The sequence below is a fragment of the Notolepis coatsorum genome (genome assembly GCF_963971535.1).
Source record: "Notolepis coatsorum genome assembly, chromosome: 8".
Lineage (NCBI taxonomy): Eukaryota > Metazoa > Chordata > Actinopteri > Aulopiformes > Paralepididae > Notolepis > Notolepis coatsorum.
This window is the reverse complement of record NC_140172.1, coordinates 134,840,168-134,846,416: the sequence shown is the minus strand read 5'-3', so window position 1 is coordinate 134,846,416 and position 6,249 is coordinate 134,840,168.

Sequence of the window (6,249 nt, the reverse complement as noted above, 5' to 3'; positions counted from 1 at the left end):
TACTCTCTCCACCTTCAAAAAGAAAAAAGCAAGAGCACAACATATTTGTCTATTTACTATTATAATACAGTTAACCACTCTCTTCACCTATTCAAACAGAGCAAGAGCACAATACCATATTCACTTTACTGATGCACTACACATCAACAGTTAAAATAGCCCTTTACACAAACATTAAATAACAGACATTTCATTATTACAAAACTACCTGGCTCACTGCCTGGCTGTTACAGTATTCTGCAGAGTGCCATCTGCCATTCCATTCGCCGCCTCCACTGTCAATCAGTTGTATCGCCTGGTCCCGCCTCCACCAATCACAAGCGGCAGCACGGCTCCATTGTGTGTGTGTGATCCGAGGGAGAGAGTCAGATAGTTCTCCAACTCTGTCGCAGACAGTGAAATCCTGGTTGTTCCCCACCCATCTAGGTTATCTAACTATCGCGCCTCGCCGCCGCCACAACTAGAAACAATGGCCTGACAATATATATATTTTTTTTTATCTGTGCAGGCCAGGCCACCGGGAAAACTCCCGGTGCTCCCGACGGCCAGTCCGGGCCTGCCCTTATCCCTTCTAGGAAGGATAAACGTTTGATTGATTGATTGAAAACTTTATTAACAGATTGCAGAATGGGTACAGTACAGTACAGCTCAATACATACAATTGTTAAGGGGATGCAGACCAGAGAAAGACTTTCGTCTTGTTTACATCAGGGTCCCCCATTTTCAATTCATCATAGTCATCAGGATGAATATCCTTCCGAGATTGAACTTTCGCTTTCAAACTGTATCCTGCTACCTATCTATAACATATTGAATAACCGTATCTCAAAATGTATTTGGTCCAATAAAAAAACCAAGAATTAAATTACTGATGAAACCTGAGTCCATGGGTGGTCTAGGTCTTCCCAATCTCCAACACTACTACTGGTCAGCCCAACTTCGAACTATAGTATCATAGTCATTGGGAGGACCAGACTCACATGGATACAGATAGAAACGGGACATGTTGATCCTTTACCTCTAGACTCTTATATTTATAAAGAATTTTGATAATAGAAAATATAAAGCAACACTTCACGGTTGTGAATACCCTGTCTGCATGGAAAGATTGCTCGAAAAAGTTTGGCATAACTAAATGTATCTCTGTTTATTCACCTATTCATCAAAACCCTGACCTAAAAAAATATTTTCACTCAACTGATACAAACAAGTGGAGACACTTGGGGGTACCTCAACTTAAAGACCTTTTTCACAAAAACTGGAAATTAAAAGCATTTCAGGAGCTAAGAGAAGAATACAACATCCCTAACTCAGACTTCTTAAAATATATGCAAATTCAAAGCACTTTAAGTTCACTTACTAAAGAAAACAAGTTAAGCTTTGAAATGACAGAATTGGAAGAAAAACTAACTACCTCATCCACAATTAAAGGTAAAATCAGTGAACTATATGAAATTCTAATGAATGCCAAACAGTCTTCCCAGCTCTATTAAGGTGCTGGGAGACGGACCTGGCAACGAAATTTGAAGAAAACAATTGGCAAGACATCTGTGATCAAACTTTCTTTCCCTTTACAAGCAATAAGATCAAAGAAAGTAATTTCAAATGTATTCATAAATTCTACCATACTCCTGTAAAAATGCACAAAATCTCGAAAGAAACTCACTGAATTGCCCAAGATGTAAAATTAAAGAAGGAACATTTCTGCATATGTTCTGGCAATAACAGGCTGAAAAAATAGGCTTAATAGGCTAAACACAGTGCATAAAATATAGGCTAAACAGTGCGTAAAAGTGCGATGTCTTTTATGCTGTGCTGTGACAGCACTCCAGCTGAAGCACATGGGCCATACATCCCAAACTTTGTAATCCTGCGTCTTTCATGCATTTGACCACGTTTCGGGCATTATCTCGGAGTATGACATGAATATTTTCTTTCGGAATATGCCACATCTGGAACATATTCTCGAATGCTGTTGCTATGCCAGCGCTGCAGCAGTATGGGAGCCGGAGAAATCTTGGGAATGCAGGAGCGCTTTACGGAGTTGGAAGTCTGCATCAATCCACTGAGCTGTCAAACTCAGCATTGACATTGGGCTGACATCAGAGCTCCAAATATCACTGGTACAGCTAATTGAAGAAACGTCTTCTTTCAGAAGGCTATCAATGTGCGAATACACTGCCTGGTAGAGCTCGGGTACAGCAGGGCAATGTCTGATAAATACATGCGACCTGGGAGAATGTAACGCAGTCGTCGAGCCCTATTATTATTTTCTCTATATATATATATTGTTTTATTTGTAAGATATATATTTACTGTTGACCTGATAGTGTTTTATTGTTCGCCCGTATATGCTCCTTGTATCGCCGCTGCTTACAGCACGCATTGGAACGGAGACAAAGTTATACCGTTAGTTTTGTATACAGCCGAGCCACTCAACACATATTGAACGGAGAAAAAGATAACCGTTAGTTGGAGAATAAAAGTGAGAGAGAGGTGTTTTGCTACAGCGCTTACATACATATTAGGGGTACATTTGTAGCCTATAGGCTAATTGATTTGAACCTTGACCTGGGCCCTGTTTCTTGTACCTGGTTCAACTAAGTCGATCAAGATGTCATTATCCAGCTTCAGTTAACCCGATGTTTGAAGCCGGGATTTTCCTGTTCCTCGAAGGTGGATTCAGTCTCGTTAACTCAAGCCAGACTTGCGACCCAGGCTAAATGCGCGCGGCCGCTTCAGTTGAAAAGCCAGCACGTATCGATAGCAGAGAATCTGATTCTCTAGCGGCATTGATTGATTAATTGATTTAGAACTTTATTAACATATTGCAGTACGGCTCAATCGCCTTGCCGACAAGTTAAATGCGTTAGCTATAGGCTAATTTCAAGTCCCTCATTACCTCAATCAATCAGATTATATTTCTTTAAACTTGCCTGCTGGATTGAATAATCAAATGAGATCTTGCTAGCGAAAATAATTTGTAAAACTGTTATACAGAATAACGATACGGCTCCCTTACCCATTGATTGATGTATGGTCGATCTTTTACTTATCTTCTCTGTGGTCTAACGGGTTGTTCTTTTGACTTTCACGCAGACGACCGGGGTTCGAGACCCAGTCATCTCCTTCTTTTTGCAATATAGGAATAATTCAATTTGGTGCACGTTGAGAGCTATATAAAGAATGACATCCTCAATGCATGTAGATTTATAATATTTTAACTTAAAACTATGCTACCTTTGCGTATAATCATTAATATTATATTCCAAAAATTTATATTGGAAAGACGGGGTTTCAAACCCCGGTCGCCGGGTTGCCAGGATTGAGCACTACCGCTGAGCCACTGTGCCAGATGGGATAAATTCATTGTTTATACATTAATGAACGAGAGACCCGTGTTTAGAATATTCTTTGTTTTGAATGAAGTTTTATCTCTTTATCCTCATTCATTAATGTGACGTCAACGGCTCATTCAATTTCTCAAATCCGTCAAACAGCGCATCTCATCAGACATCTTAATCCCAGTTACAATTAAAATAACCACATAATGTGTACATCGCACGAGCGAGCGCCACGGTATATATAACGTGCATTATTTAGGACAAAGTGAATTTAGTATCAGCATTTTGGGTCTATTTTACATTTCAAAAGCCCCCTCTGGAAGAATGGAGCACAAAAACGTAATTCAGAATGGTATAATGCAGATCGTAGACTGTGGGAATAATTTCAGGAAACGGGCTGTCACTTCTTTGCGGGGGCGTGGCGATGGTTCAGGCTAACTTGAACTTAAACTCTGCTTTCGACCAGGCTCAAACTTTTGGATCTGTTGTCATGGTGATTTGGAAAATCCAGGTACGGGGAACCGGAAAGTCCGGCTAACTCAGTTATCCAGTTAAAGTTATCCGGCTAACTCAGTTATCCAGGTACGAGGAACGGGGCCCTGGTTCAACCTTGACCCCTAATATGTATGTATATATACCCCACCCCTTTTCACATGTTGGTGACACTTGAAAAAGGCCACAGGCCGAAACGTTGTGTTAAAGTTCAGATGTGGTGATGAACATAACCCGGTTGCAGTACACTTTAGACAGGCAGGACACAATATCAGCACATTAAGATACACAGGCATTGAAAAGGTAGAGAGACCAGCGAGAGGCGGAGACCATGGCAAACTACTTTTGCAGAGAGAGACCTACCATATACACACCCTTCAGACTATGGCCCCTCTTGGACTGAACGAAGAGTTTGACATTAAACCCTTCCTGTAAATACACACATTCTGTCTGGTTCTGTTTTTTTAATACATTTTTCAGTTTTTTAAGTTTTCTTATTATATATTTTTTTCTCTATTTTGCATGTGTTACATCCAACTACTAACTACCGTACTACTGTTATTGTAACTATGTACCGTATGTTCTGGCACTTGAGCTGCAGTATGTTTTGTAAATTTGTAGCCTATAGGCTAATTGATTTGAACCTTGAACTGGTTCAACCTTGACCCCTAATATGTATGTATATATACCCCACCCCTTTTCACATGTTGGTGACACTTGAAAAAGGCCACAGGCCGAAACGTTGTGTTAAAGTATATTAAACTTGGGAACACTGCAGACGGTGTGCTGACTTTTTTTCCACAACTTTACATATCTATTTGAGTCAAGCACCTGTGACTATACTTTGGATGTGCGTGAGTCTTTTCTACTACGTGAACTCATATAGCAACCAACAGACTTTAGGTGATAGCCTAATCTATACCTTTCTGTTGAACTCATTCTAATTATTAATCTGGACCTTCAGAACATGCAGTATTATTAATTTGCTCAAATGTCGTGGCCTCACAGTGCCAACTGCAGGTCTCGCCATCTCAGGTGCCAACTGCAGGTCTCGCCATCTCAGGTGCCAACTGCAGGTCTCGCCATCTCAGGTGCCAACTGCAGGTCTCGCCATCTCAGAGATGACAGAGCATGCATGCAGCATCCCCCTGTTGGGGTTGCTCAATGCTGTAAAATATTACATAAATGTGTTTTTATGAATAACGATATTTGAGGAGCCTAATAATATTGCTACAGCATGCAATTCTCTGAGGTGGGAGGCTCCGCCTCCGGGCGAAACCATCTCTGTGACGTCAGCAACAAAATGGCGGCGCCCATGTTGATTTATGCTACATAAATGGACATAACAAATCGTTTTTTCTTAGAAACGCCTTATTTTTACAACATGATTTTTTCTGTGGTTTATCTAAATACTAATTTGATGCTATGACTATGTTTATATCGCTATGCTTCATCTCCCCTTTAACACTTTCAGAGCCCAAGCTTAAGCTTGATTTACCGGTTGAATGCCCATCATCCACTTCAATGTTAGCGTTAAAAACGCCTAATCTATGTTTTAAATTATGGCTATGTGTCTAATCTGCCCGTCGCTTATCAATGACTCGTTTTCCAGTCAACATTGTCGAAGCGGATTGTTTTTTTATCGGTTCATTTTCGTTTTATAGCATTTTGAAAAGCCCTCGTTTAAGGAAAATATTAAGATTCCATGATAAAACACGTTTACTGGAATATTCTAGAATACACAAAAACTTTGTAATTTCTTGGCCTATTTATGAATAGTTTTCAAATAAACACTAGATTATCGATAGTATATGTGTACGTATGCAATAAAGATTCCATGATAAAAGACGTTTACTGGAATATTCTAGAATACACAAAAACGTTGTTATTTTTCGGCCTATTTATGAATAGTTTTCAAATAAACGCTAGATTATCGATAGTATATGTGTACGTATGCACGCTGGGGCCGCGAGCTGAAAATCTATTCTCTGATTTCCTCAAAGCGATCACGCACACACACACACACACTGACACACACACACACACACATAGGGCAAACGCTGAGATCTCAGCGAATACAACTCTCATTATCCCAAGACTGGTAAAAATAGATTCCTTACCTCAGATCAGATGTTCTCCAAAAAGATCATTCCAATTCCTGATCGCCATTCCAAAAATCTATCACGCTTATTGATTGAGTATTGGCTACTGTCAATATATTCCAGGCTGATTCCCGTCCCACGTTGAGCAGACAGCTTGCCAACTCAAGGAGCCAGCTGGCTCCGCCTCTATATATCTAAGCGACTGACCTGCAGTTACACAGGGATAGACGATAGGGGGCTCTTTTTTCCATTCTGAGCTGCTGGAGGAGCTGCTGTACCAACGGGAGACTCTGTTGATGAACTATGAAATC